General features: G+C 42.5%; 1 long non-coding RNA gene across 1 annotated transcript; it reads right to left on the bottom strand.

Moving 5' to 3' along the window:
* Window positions 1-11,805: 11,805 nt before the first annotated feature.
* LOC136369425 (uncharacterized) lies at window positions 11,806-13,840 on the bottom strand. The gene is made up of 2 exons (XR_010745019.1): window positions 13,747-13,840; window positions 11,806-12,417 (listed from the first exon to the last, which is right to left on the bottom strand). It is a non-coding gene; the product is annotated as an uncharacterized lncRNA (long non-coding RNA).
* Between the last annotated feature and the right edge of the window lie 1,224 nt (window positions 13,841-15,064).

Here is a 15,064-nt window from a genome sequence, read left to right as displayed (position 1 = left end):
TGAGGAATAATAAGCTAAGACACAATAAGAAAGTGCCCCTGAGGCACATATCGGTCTTCCTTTGTCACTGCAAGGTGCAAACTCACAGACACGAATTATAGAATACATGTAGGTGCAAATAGCACTAGAAAACAGTCTGAGATGGAGGTGAAGGCAGAATGGGAATTAGGACTTTCAACAGTATAATTCAGTCCTTCTCCTACAGTCTTTATTCAAAAGCAAGTGGTGATTCAGGTTCTTAATTTCGCCAGAGCCCATTGAAGCACCTCTACCTCCACCATGTATGCAGCTGAATAATCTGTTGCTAAATGCTGCCGTGGTCTCTTACTAAAGAGCTATTCCAATCCACTGGCTTGTTTGGAAACATCTGCCCACACACACTTGATTCCTTCTTTGAAAACAAACAAAAAAAAATCTAAAAAGCCAAGAAAACTAAAAGTGACAAAGCCATTCTCAGCTGGCAGAAAATATGAGCGACATCACTAGTAAAGTGATTTGAGCATGAAAGCCAGACAAAAGCAATTTTATTAATCCAGACAAACTGGAAAAGACAGGGTGCAGGATTCTGATGCTAAGCTTTGCTCTAAAGGTATGACAAGTATAGGCAGCAAAAGAGCAAAGAGGAAAACAGAACAAACCTTATATACTGAAGAGTGGAAGCAAAATGTTTCCTGACCTGCTTCATTGCAAATTAGACCCATGGAGCTGGATTCCTACTTCTCACTTTTAGGAAAAGCGCTCCAAACAGAGAAAATGGAAAGCTCAGCTCTGACTAGGAAGCAGGTCTGGTTAACATTATGAAAGGAACTAATTTCCCTTCCCCCAGCCTCTTCAAGGGCCAGAGATTTGTGTGCAAAATAACTTGAGTTTTTCCCCTTGGTCAAAGACTGGTGTTTTATTTATTTGCAGTCAGTAATGCTGGACTTCTGTCATATTTTGCTGTGGTACTCCATTATTTAATCAAGTCCCAAGGAAACCGGCCAGTGCCTTTGCTTGACAGGGACTACTTTCTGACATTGCACCTGGCCAACAAGATCACTTTTTTATTGAGAGAAGAGAGGAATTAAAAGTTCAACAAGAAATTGGTTTAAGCCTGAAGGAAGGGGAGCAGTCAACTCTGCAGTGGTTTGGGTTTTTTTTTAACACGTTAGACCAATACTGCTGCTTGTGCCACAGAGCATTTCTGTGCATAGATCAAGCTGCTTTTAAATCCTTCTAAGCGCCACAGTCCTTGGCAATTTCCCCCGTGACCAAAGCCTTAGTCTGCCCAGCCACAACTTAAGAAAAGCCTTGGGTTTTATCCATTCTGAAAGCCAGGAGTGAGACCCCTCAAACAGCTCCTCATTCCCATGTCCCAGGAAAGGCAGCCCAGCTCCTGCAGTCTCTTGTGCTGATAGCCACCCACTGGATTTTAAAGCCTTTCCTCAAGGCAAGGAACCTTACCACTGCTCACCACCAGCCCAGAGCCTTTGTTACTGTCCTGCAGATCTGAATCTCGAACATTATTAGGCTTTTAGGATGCAGGCTAAATGCAGCAGCACTGCAATACCAAGTCCTGCAATTGCAGGGATGAAGAGAGTGTGAAAACAGGGACCTCGCTGCCTTCTCAGTGAGAACATTTCGAGACAGCAGCTACTAAGCCTGGGAAAATAAACCAGGGGAACTAGACAAGAGAAAATTATAAACTGTTGAAGTCCTGGAGTACTTCCAGGTATTCAAACAGGTAATAGATTTGTTTAAATAAGTGGAAATAGTTTCAAAACGTCAACTTTGCCACATTGTCTAGCTTCTCCTTTCTGGTTCAGCTCCAGTCTGGGAGGTTTCTTCATGCATGAGCTCAGAGAAAAGCACCTACTGCAGAAACACAGCAAAATCTACAGTGTTTCAGCAAGGGGATTTTCAGCTGGCACATGCCTAATGCTTTCATGATTTCCTGTTGGACAGATAGCTCTGGGGAAACAGTTATATGACCTACTGCCCAAATATTATCAAGGAAATATGCACAGGAATAAAAAAAGCAAGCTAGATAAATGTGACACTCGTTCCTCTCTTCCCTGCCAGAGTCCCAAAGGCCGTTGGATTCTTGATAATCCAAACACATATTTTGGTCAAACTTTACAGCTAATTTCAATTAGGTAGGTGACACAATACAGCAAGGCCTAATGACTTCCAAACCTCATCAATATACAACCATATGTAAGTATATATACACAATATATATATTATATATATAAGTATATATACACAATATATTTATATAATATACAATAAATACATATATATACGATATACACATATACACCATATATATATAGACACACACGAAATATCAATCAACAGGTTCGCTAGAAACAAAGAAATATAATGATATTTCATCCAGGATGCAGCACATAAGTCTATTTGCGTCTCATGGGAATAAGGGCATTTCAAACCTTTGTGGATAGCCCATTAAACTCCACATGTGGTTCATTTTAAGACTTTTTACCTATTCAATATCCAACATTAATTTGTGGCAAATACTGCTATCTGCATCTTTCCAAAACTGTTCTTTTTCTCTGCAGCCCTGGCTAGGACAATAACAACACACTCATGATGTACAACTTCTGCCTGAAGGCATTTTATGATACAGATTGCAGTTTCTGTAGATGCTGTCCTTGATTCAGAATTATGGGAAAACAGGGCAGACAATAATTATTGGATACTCACAAAAACTGTTGCTGGTGAGAAGATGACACAGATGTCCCAATTTTCATCAATGTTCACACACTTCAGGACAATTCTCTTTATTTGTGTTACTGATAACAAACTGGCTGCAAGATTTGAACCAGTTTGCATTTAGCTCAGCATTCCTGTGGAATCAAACCTTGGGTAAACCAAATTTCACAAACTGAACTTAAACAAAGCCTGAGAAAAACAGACAACAGCGTAAAAGGGAAGAACAAGTGGGAGGGAAGGGGAGAGAGGGCGAGACCCAGAGAAAGCGGCGTGGTTCGCTAATGGAACAGCCGGAGCTCAGAGAATCCGCTCCAGTGAAAGCTGATGAAAATCTGATTCAGTTCACTCCCTTACTCAGAGACTGACTTGTTCCTCCATATGCTCTGTAAAAAAAGCACTCCTCATGTCAGTAACATGTGGAGACAGCAAATATTTCTCAATAGTGAATGATTCATTGACTTAATAAGCATCTGGCTTAAACATCTGATATATATTTAAAATTCCATCTATTCCCTAAAAGATAGTATTTTTTTTTTTTTTTTGAGTGATCAAACCCAAATGATAACAGTAAAAAAAAAGGCAATAGGATGGTATTTTTTGATGCCATTTGTGATCAGCGGAAAAGCTGTTTACCATTGGTGTGGACCAGATTGGGAGCAATTCCTTGCTAAAACCCTTCAGCTGCTCCTTTCTCAAGTGGAAGAAACTGAACATGACGCACCTGAATCTGGGCAGCAAGTGACCAGTGATGCTACTGGGGTCTGCCTCAGCACGGGAGGTGATGGTAACATTTCTGTGCAGAGGGCTGTTCCCAAGGGCAATTAGTGACTCAGCCTGCCAGGCGCACACCCACTCCAGGAGGACACGGCTCCTGGCTCCAGCTCAAAGTCACACCCTTCACCACTGGTCCCTATCAGATGACTTTTGCCACGCACGGAAACTGGCATAAGTTACAGATCAATTTATCACTTCAGAGCTGGATCAAGCACCAGCCCTCCAGCCCACTGTGGCTCCAGCCACACATGAATCAACATTTAACATGGCATTAAAGTTCTCTTGTGATTGCTTTTAACTTTTGCGCAGTGTGTGCTTAGGACTGCAGAGTGGGGGTTCTCCTGTGCACCATTTTGTAGGCTGGTTGGAGCTCAGTGTCCAGAGTGACATTCCTCCTCTTCTGGATGATTCAGAATATGACACTGTCTCCCTGCACCCATTTCTCATCTCTCTTCTGTCTAGAAACAAAGCAGCCTGAGCACAGGGTCGGTGAGCACAAACAACCCTCTGTGGTGTGCAGTACAGTCAGCATATGAAGGACCATGACACAACGGCAACTTGGTCTCATTCACTCCTCCAGCATTTTAACTTATTTTCCTTCCCTGTTTTTGCTGGATTAAGCTTTTCCAGCATAACTGGGCCGACTCTGGGTGTCTGGGCTAGATTTAAAGTTCAGTGAGGTTCTTTATTTTCCAGGAAACATTCTTCCTTCCTCTCCTTCCATGATTGTTCCCACAGGTTTTAGTTTCTTGTTGTTGGGATTTTTTTCTCCCTTTCTGGGTTTGACCTTTGTCCAGCTGCTTGTTAAACAAGTCTTGAGGGTCTCACAGCAGGTTTCAACACAGTTGTGCTTCCAGTTTGAAAGGGAACTTAGCTGGGCAGATTGGAAGTCTCAGAGTTGGAAGCTTGGGCTCAAACACTGTTTGGTCACCTTACTCCACACAGAGATTGACACCTCCCAACAGACTGTACAGGGGCTGCTGCTCTCATTAACTCAAAGAGCTCATTCCTGCCCCTGCTTACCACAAGCAAGGATGGCTACAAGAAATTTAAGGCAGCATACTGAAGCAGGAATACCTTCTTTCAAGGCTTTTCATGCAAACTACATATATATCTCTGCATGTGTATGTGCGTATGTGTGTGCATGTGCATAAAACAATATAGAAGGAATATAGAAAGAAAATCCATTGTCTTCCTTTTTAACTTCACACATCCACACGAGTCTCTTCTCCACCACCAGTTTAAGCAGTTACAGTCTAGAAAATTGAATACATATATTCTGAGATGTCTAATACCGTTGTATTGGCAGAGAAGACAAGACCTAGGACAGTGTAATTTGACCTAAAGCCTCTGCATCTTTTCTGTCTTTCCAGCACAGTTTGTTTGGCTGAGGACTGCCCTCCTTTCCTAAGTATCCCTCAAACTAGGCCAGTATTATAATGAATATTGCCCTTCCTGCTGCTGGCTCAATCATCTGTCTTTGCCAATCCAATAATGCACGTACTACACACACACTCACTGGGTTTTCTAAGCTGAATCTCACAGCTCAAACTGTGGGAATCTCCTCTTAAACCTGCAGCCCTATATTCTTAAATCTACTCTTAATTGTTCTCCCTACTATTTTATACCCATGTACACTCCTTATAGTCACTGCCCTCAGTTCCAGTTCCTCTTCTTCCCACCTTTCCCATTCTGTGGCTTGTGAGTGAAGCTGGTTTGCCCCCTCACAAGACAGGGTTGCCTCCTGGTTGTTCTGCTAGCCCGGTGCTGCACCTACCTTCAGCATGATCTGTTTCTTTTTTCCAGCTCTTCCGACAAAAACAGCCGCCCAGAGCCATGGGCAGCACTTCACATGGGGTCTCTCCTCAGCACCTGGCCCAGCAGTATGGCTACAATGCTCCCCTCTTCTCTGGAAAGGGTTGTACTGCATCCAACTTGCACTTCCTGTGACTCACTGCAGCACTCTGGTTTTCACCTTCTCGGAACCCTCCGGCTCCTGTTCATTGCCAAAATGTTTGTTATTTCCTAAATACGATGAGATCTTATCTTCTGCAGCATTACATTTCACACCTCTTCTGATATGTGATTATTCCGTTCTCCTTCTGGAGATCCAAATTCCACTCTTTATGTAAAATGCTTCCCAACTCCAGGTCATCAGCATACTCCTATACTGACACTTGGTGAAAATATCAATGCAACTCAGTTGCCAAATTTAATTTTAGGAAACTCTGCCAAGAAAACTACCTCAAATCTATTATTTCTTTTTACCAGGTAAGTCACTTCAATTTGTTGTCTGTTAACCACACATTGAATTCTCAATGTTTGAGAACAGTTTGAGTCAGAGTTCAAAAAAAAAACATGACCAATAGTTTAACATGTGACTTCTTAGCTTTGTGAGACTGAAATGGAGATGAAAAAACCATTTTCCTCTAACTCTTCCATTAGTGTTACATGTGCTAGCTCTGCCTTCATTAACCAAAGCAAAAGAAAACAGGCACCCTTAATTCCAGCTAGCTGTGGTAAAAATCCATGTTAAAAAATAATAAAACTTTTAGGTCTTTATGAGCTAGCAAGGTTTAAATTCTAATAACCCCTTTCCCACAGTCTTTAACATTATCTGCTGCAGCATCCCTTACTTGGCTAGACTCTCCTTGGAGTTGATGCTGCATTAACACTCCTGGCAGTGAGGAGAAGACCTCAGATCAGCAATGTCAAACCAAGTCTTTCACACAGCCTTTCTGGTGTGTTTGGTCCACGACTGCTTCTGCCTTCCTCTCTAAAGAATCCCTAAATACAAGTGACATGAATTGCTTTGCCAGATGCCTGATACGATTTCTCTTGGGAAAAACACACATTGGTGTTAATCTCACATGACTTGGGAGATTACAAGAGTATTTCCTCCAGGGATAAAAAAATAGAAATCATCCTGATTTTCCTACTCTGTGCTATATAAAGCTGGTTACACAGAAGAGAGAACCCCACAAGTCTCTTGCCTACCAAAATATTTAGTTCAAGACTCTTTCTGAATCAAACTGCCCTGAATTTGTGACTGTGATTCTACAGCTACGAATTGTCCATTCCGTACTTCATTCCCAAGCAGGCTCATGGGTTTGTAGACACATTATTGAACAACTACATAAAGAAAAATCTTATTTCCATCTCTTTGGATCAGATATTGTGCTGGAGACTAATATAGAAGAAAAGGAGGGCAAAAAACCCAAACAAAAAAGTGGTAGGAAAGAATAAGAAGCTGCAGCAGCTGAGGACAAAACTCCAAGGCAGGACTTACCCAACATGACCACAAGCAACTCTGTGTAAACTTATAATATCTGCATGAATGCCAGGCAAGGCAAAGACACACGCAACTTTTCAATCAACTCATTGGCACCACTCCACCTCCCCAGTAACCCAGCACACCACGCTGGGAGCTTCAAGCTCCCAGTCTGCTGTCATGGCAATGTTGGGGAGAAGGGACCCTTCTCCCTTCCAGATGGTTTTCCATGATGGCCTCATCAGCCAGGAGCAGGCCACTGAAGATGGGCACACATACTCCCTGCTGCCAATATCCATTAACAAGGACTCAATGTGCTTGCAAAGTGAGGAAAACTGGGGTCACTGAACGTCAGCGAGCTCAGCATCCTTTCTTGGGGGTGCCCAGTGCCTTTGAAGATCAGGCCCTCGGGTACTCCCTACGTGAAGACATGAATAGACCTTTCTCTCTGCCCTCACTGGAGACACTGGCAGCATTGTTAGAGCACAAACACAACCAAGTCTAAACTGGCTGCAAATTTGGCTGGCCTTTTTGCTTCAGCGTGATCAAATGGCAGCATTGCTCACCGAGTGTGAAGGGCATGAAAGGATTAGCCGCCCTCCCCCAGCAAGCAGGTGAGCTCAAACCCTTTCCAATTCACTACATGTCAGTTTACAAGTAAAACATAAGGAATAAATGCAGCTATTGTTAAGGTGAAGCAGCCATCCTGGCTGGGGAGTAAGATTAGCAATTTACCCTTTGTAACAGGATTAGCACAGCCCTATTGTTTCAGTGTTTATTTATCAATTTGCATTTTTAAAAGAGGGCATATATCTGATGAGGGCCCACGTTCTCCATGTACCCCGGGCCACACCATTTCCTTCCAACTCCCCATTGACAGAACTTACCAGAACATTTTATAGACCAGAAACCGAGGAGAAACCAAAACTTTGGCTCTGCTGTTGCTCACACAGCATTTTGTTGGGCCAGCAGGCATTCCTCCATCTTTCAGCTGAGAGCAACTGCTGGGTGCTGCCAGCCATGCAAATCAAACACCAGAACTGGCTTCTCACTTTTCCTCAGAGACCTGAGCTGAATGCAAAGATGTTTACAGCCCGTTCGCCACAGTTTCTAAGGACATGGAAACCTGTGCCAGGTTCTTCTCTCACATGGACTGCAGACACCAAAGCAATGAAGCACCTCTGTAATCAGCACTGATTCCACACTTGCGGGTCTTCAAAGCCCCTCAAATAATTTGCATAGCTTCCACTGGGCTCACAAAGGCCTGTTTTTTTCACTGACAAGGGTAGTGAAGAAATTATTCGGTCCATTAAGCACAGAGGTTAGCATCAAACATCATTTCTTGGCATCCCAACATCTCTGATGGGTCCTCAACTTCAGCTGTGTTGGGCGCTTACAGAGTCTTTGGGAGCCTTGTAAAGGGGCCTTTATTGCTGCAAGGACGGGTCCAGTCTCCACGTGCCGCAGGGACTCCTCGCTGGAGTTCAAGTTGAGGGAAGAGGTTTCACACAGAGCCGTTCTCAGCACGGCACAGGGGGAACACTGCTCACCCAGCCAGCTCCGCCAGGAGCACTGACTGGCCATTTGGCAGACAACAGCTGCTCACCCGGATTAGGTAAAAATTCCTTTGTTAGAGGGAACAGGGGTGTTTGGGAAGGTAAGTGAGAGAGCAGATTTTTTAATTAAGGTGACGCCAGCGCATTTGCGCTCTGGCGCAGCCCCACACCCTGCTTTTCCATAAGACAGCGATTTAGGAAGCTATTCTTTTAGACCATAAAAATAGTTTGAAAGACGAACAAGCATCCAGCTGTGCTAAATTATTTTCCTGCTCCCCCAGGACCCAGCAGCAAACCACAGCATGTATTTTACAGCCGTATGATTTATTTATATGGACTAACATACAGGTATTGATTTTGACCCATAAACCCCCTCTGTGGCTGGGGGCCTATATCCCAAAGCCTTCTCCCAGCCCAGGCTCCACCACCACAGCTGTGCAGGAGCAGGATCCCCATTTGTGAGAGAGGGAGAAGAAACCACAGGGTATTCTCTGGCTTTTTGTAACTCCTTTCTCGCATCCATTTCTTTTTCTTATTCCAAACAATTCTAGTCTGTTGATCAAGCATCTCACACAGGCAATTCATTTTTCCTGTTCATGGGGGAAATGAGGAGGTTCCAGTGGGAGCTGTTAAGATCTTAAAATACTCTCTGTGCTGCTGGCTTATTACAGATACTCTGATTCATGGTTGAAAAGAGAGGCCACAAGCGGACTCGATTAAAGACATGAATTTCGGAATCGTCAAGGAGCACATGAGGCAAGCAACAGATATTCTGCCCTGAGGATCATGTGCAAATGTAAAATAAAATTAAATTAAATACACACAAAAGGAAGGGAGAGAATGTAAGGGACAGACTCTGTCCCACAGGGCTTACAATTTACATTTAGATTAGCACAAGTGGAAGCAACATTGCAGGGAAGGGGGGTGAATGTTACAACAACAAAACTTTGTGGCTGGCCTACATTGTAATTTCACTAATTAGAAAAAATGAAGTTTCTAGTCAATAAATCAGTGCTATTGACATTTCCATGAATTTGAGGGAGGTACACAAATACCTGTGGGATAAACTCTTTGATTGGATTTAGCCATTCTACTCTCTCAAGTAATGGTTTTAAATCATCAGCCTTTGAGGTCTGCTTTGAAGATAAATGAAACATACCCCAAGAAGAAACAAGTCTATTTCCTAAACTTACATTCACTGTATGTCCCTGAGTAATGCTGGTGGGCACAACAGAACAAATCACATGATACTGTAAGCAATTGCTCCAGAATGACACATGGAGAGGATTGCTTGCTCTTTTTACTTAACTGAGAAAGTAATTTACCACATCCTCATGGACAGGGGCTGGCAATCTCCCTATGTGTGGAGCTACTGACCTCTCCATAGGAGCTAGATCAACCAGGCTGACTGCTGGTGAGCACTTAGGGGTCTGTGAACACTGACCTACATACAGATGACTCAACTTGAGAGCAAGTCTCCTCAACACACCTGTAGAGCCCTCAGTCATCTTTTAGACTGGACTAGCGTGGCTGCTAGCAATAAGTATCTAATCATACCTCAGCACAGCACCAGCCCACAGACATTCATCAATCACCAGGTGCCATGGCTACGGCACAACACCAGGCAGCAAAGCCATGGCACCACTGGCACCATCACTGTCCTTTATCGGTGCTAAACACACCAACTCCCTTCACGAGGCAGCAGCGTGCTCTGAGAAGGCGGTGGCACTGGTAAACATGATTATTCATGGCTCTTCCCCAAAACAGGGCCCTTTCCTGCTCCTGATTTACCAAGATTCCCCTCTCAGTATGGAAGCAGAGAAGTGACTGTGACATCTCTGATACTTCTTGACACTCCTCCAAAGGCTGCTGATACCAGCCTAAGAGCTGTGAAGACAACTGCTGATGCCAAGAACTGTACTGAAGTGTAGTTTCTGTTCAGCTCAATGCTTAAGCTTGGATAGTATAGGTGAACTACAATGAGGCATGGCTAAAATGCACTGTGTGAATACAACTGAATATATTGCCTCATCCAAAAAGAACAGAAGGGAAAAGCCAATTACTCTGCACTGAGAACACTCTCCCATTCCGCTGGCTAAAAACAGACCAGGATCTCTTGGTATTGTTAATATTTTTGCCACTTTATTTTTCTATACAAAATTACCCCCAGATTCTCAGACTAATATTTTGCTGTCATAAGCTGTCTGAATTAAAATGAGGAAACAGAAAGCAATATACATTTGAAGCCAGACAAGTATTTGGTTGGCAACCCTGTTCTGGCAATTTAGCACGTTAGCGTGTGTCTGGGGTGAGACTTCAGCTTTCAGTGCCACGCGTCAGATTCCCCTTCCTCACCCTGCTGAAAGTGCTCACTGAGTGAAGGTGGTTTCCTGAACCCAGCGACTGGCTGCAATCACGACACTTTCTATCTTAGCTTCAGGAACATCAAAAGGCAAATCACTTACTATTTTAGAGTGCTCACAGTCAACTGTTTTAAGTCAAAGGTTTAACAACACATTCTAGTTTTAAGGCAAGTTTCAAAAAATACTGTACTACCGGATGACCACAGCGTATTCCATGGTCAAGGCTAAATGGACAGCACTGTACCAGGCAAATATTCTAGAGAATACCGTGGCTACTGTTTAAAGGCAAACAGATAGAGTGAATTGATAAGGCAGAGGTTAACAAGTGGTTCTGATACAAAACATGTTAAAAACTAGCAGACCCAGGTCATGGTACAGTAACTTTTATTGCAGAGATCAGTAGGCCAGCACAGCTATTTGTAAGTACAGTACATAAAAGTGTGCCTCATGCTTATGCCAGCCTGCACAGGGCTAAAACGCAAGCATATAACGAATTAGTGTTAATAGGCAAACAGTCATTAGAAGTGCTAACAAGTGATGGTGGAGAGGCTCTGTTTTCATTTTATTACTGATCTCTAGTAAGTGTTATTATCCTCATAGAATAACATTCTATTATGAAATGCACATGCACAGGATTAAAGCCTTTGATAGTCCAATGCTTGCCAGCGGCAGCAGAACTGTAAACAAAGTGAAAGAATCATTTCTGAAATGCCAACAACCATTAGTACTCACAAAGTTCAGAGAATGCAGAGATCCAATATCCTAAAGCGTAAATAACAGGAATTCACTATGACCTGAGGATCTTTGGAATCAATTGAATATTCAGTTTCTTCTCATTTTTTAAAAGAGCCTAAACACACGTGCTTAATCTCAATTGATGTGTGCCTGAACTAGGGTCTTGAGTCTGTTACATATTTTCAAATCTTTTTAGCCAATAGAATCCCCTAACATTTTTCTCTTTTATAACACAGCAAGCAGCTGCAACTAATCATATTTCATTACGGTTTTGTATATGTTTTGTTTTAAAATAAATTCTACTTAACCAACAAAAATGCAACTGAGCAACTTCTGCTCACTGTAGAAAAAGATTTTTCTGAAGACTGGCAGAATTGGACATGACATCAGATACAATTAAGACAATGCATTTATTTTAAATTTTAGCTAGGAGGACATGGGTTGAGGGAAGGAAAAAAAAACCACCTTGAAATGAAGAAGTTTACAGGACAAGACAGACTTAATCTTTGCCTCCTTTCTATTACTGTTTACAGACAGATGACCTGAAAATTATGGATGCATTTTATATGACTACCTATTTATTGTAACCACTTCATCTTTGACATACAACCAGAACAATAAGTGAACAAGGCTTATATTTCTGTTTTGGAAATATGCAGTCTCCATGCACCAGGAAAAGTCTCAGTGGGAACTCAACCTACAACATCCTGTATCATAATAGAGTAACACCAAGTCCCTCCCAAGCCACCTTCAGCACCAACACAACAAAGCAGGGAAGTGCACACAAGTCACTTTACTGCCCTGCATAGGCTACATTGAGGAAACTTTACTGAGCTATTAAATAACCAATTATGACAATATAAGATATTAAGTACAGATAGGGTTGCGTCAACCAAGCTACTAAATTTGGGCTTTTGAAATTCTTCCCTGAAGTAATATTGGGGGTATTCAAGTAAGCATTTCACATTTCCTTCCAACATGCACCTCTTTCTTCAGAAGATACCTAAAATTCAGTGAAGAAAGAAAAAAAAGAAAAACGTAACACAGCAAAGTCCTACTGGGGAATAGGGTTTTAATGAACACACAAAGCAACTGGGTGACATCTTTATCAGCCCTCATAAACCTTGATTGAATACACAGTGATAAGGCCTGTTTAAACTGTCATCCTCACGATAACACAGGCAGAGACAACGCGGGCCTTAGCAACGACCTGTGCGAGGGAGCCCCTTCCCAAAGAGGCCACCCTTCCCACTGCTAGGCAATGTCTGTGAACAGCCCACAGCCTGGATGGCTGCCTGGCCCGGGCCATGCTGGGAGGCAGAGGGCTGGGGGCTGCCCAGGATGGTACAACCATGGCTTCTCCCAGCAGCGGCTTGGAAGAGCACCTGCATCAGAGCTCATCTGGCTTTGGGGATGGCCACCTCTCTGGGGAAGATGGTGCTTTGAGTCAGAGTGACCTTTAGCACTCAGATCTGCAAACACCAAGAATTCCATGTAAGTAGATGTAAAGAATTTAAGGAAAGGCTTTTTGGGGTTCTTCGGTGCTTGTTTTTGGTTGTTTTGTTGTTGTTGTTTTTTAAACCACCATCATCTGTGAGGTGCATAACTGCATTCAGCACTGGGAAGCAGGTTGGCATTTGGGGCCAACACGGCTATGGAAGTTGCCAAAGACACAACTTCTATCAGAAGATTTGCCTTGGCCATCTAGGATACTTTTTTTTTTTTAATTAGTATTTCAAACCTTTAAGCATCTCCAAGAAACATCTACGCAAATTGCCAAGTTAGTAAGCTAGGATTTAATCGTTCCTCTGCAATTATTTCTAACTTAAAGAAAATACAACCTACACGTGAACTTTTATTCTTTCTCCCCCAAATCGTTCTTTCCTCACTGCAATGGTTGCAGTGACACCCACTGGCTGTGGGAGGTGGAGTTCCAGAGAGCATTTACTAAAATGCTTCAGTGCACTGACAAGATCACAGAGACAGAACCTCAGAGAAATGTTGCCACCCAAAAGCTGGCATTTTGTCAGTTCACTTAAAGTTATAATTCAGTACCCATATTGAATAAAGCTCTTTCTCATTAACACTTTAATAAGGAAATATTGATCAACAGTTACTTGTTAAGTATAATAAAACACATATTTGTATATAATTATTAGTTAATTAGTAACTCCCATTGCTTGGGTGGTGGAAAGTATTAGTTCCTTTTATGCCTATTTGCTCTGTGGCAAGATTGAAGTAGCACTAGTACCTGGTTTCAGTTTTTCATCAGGAAAAGACTGAACTGAGCTGGTTACCACCGTGTGACCAGCTGGCAGAGGAGGCATCTTACCTACTCAGGAACTCCTTAAGGCTGTTGTAGGATTCCCTGCATACACCAGCAGATTTCTTTTCATGCCCCCAGGCAGTAATTTCTCATTTCACACTTAAGAAAGAGAAGAAACACAAAACTAAGTGACTCGTGTGAAGACTCACAAGAAAACCATGGAAACCAAATCTAACAAATCACAATCTAATGGTCTCAGTTAGAGGGTAACTTGTTTCTTCAACTGTATTAGAGAAGCTTCTCTATAATATATACACATAGGTTCTTAATGTTTAAACAAAATTATCCAAGTTTAAGCTGAAACACAAATAAATCACTCCTGTTACACAAGGTATTTACCAGAAGTAAAGATTGAGTTTTAATTTAACTACACATGATGGCTTGGAATGGATCAAGGGAAATTTCAGAAATACTTAGAATAAAAAATTAGAAAAAAAAGAGACCTACTTTTTAACTGCTTCATGGCATGAGCCAAGAGCAAATGGCTCCTGGCTGTGAGCATGCAAGGTGTGTTTGCTGACTTACTCAGATAAAAAATATTTTAGTCACCCTTGTGTTATTTCCCGCATATACAGCACTAATGTTCTCTCCAGAGAGTCAGAAGCACAACTATTGCATTCATGGAAAACACATTTATATGGGACTTCCCGCAGAGCTGAAAAAAAAAAAATTATCCAATGCCTTCCCAGCCAAACTTCCTCCTGAAGTGAAAAATCCTTCCCTTTGATAAGAAAGCTGTGTCAGGCCCACATTTCTGTCCCTGACAAAAGAACCACTTGGCTTGCTCCAGTTTTGGCAGCTGTGCTCAGCAGAACCAGGCTGCTCTTCCCAGCCAGTCACCATGCTTAGCAGAGACACCACTTTATCTTTCCTGAACAATAAAACAAAAATGAACTATGCACAAGCAAGCAGTAACTGTGGGTAACACTGCCCACAGCTCCAAGGCAGGCATTTCTCTGGGTTAGAAATTCCATCAATAACATAACACATCATTAAAGACCTCCCTGTCCTCCCCCCTCTCCCTTTTTTTTTTTGCCTGTCCACATTCAAAGCTATCTAAGGAGATGTTCAGTGCTGTTCACAGCAAAACAAGCTACACTTCTTAGCTTCCTTCGTTCTTTCCATATGATGAGGAAGCAAATTAATAAAACTCAGGGAAGGACACTTTTCATGCAAACATGCAAAGCTGGTGCCTTATAGATCCTCTTGTTTCTAATTCACTGACAGCAAATCCCCAGGTACACAAGCAAACTTGTTCTAGAGTTTTGGGCTAAGAGTACCAAACACCACCCAATGCTCTATGTCCAGGTTCCCTAGGGTACCT

This window comes from Sylvia atricapilla, chromosome 1 (genome assembly GCF_009819655.1).
Source record: "Sylvia atricapilla isolate bSylAtr1 chromosome 1, bSylAtr1.pri, whole genome shotgun sequence".
NCBI lineage: Eukaryota > Metazoa > Chordata > Aves > Passeriformes > Sylviidae > Sylvia > Sylvia atricapilla.
Note: the sequence above shows the minus strand (reverse complement) of the source record. Positions and strands in the feature narration are given on the sequence as shown.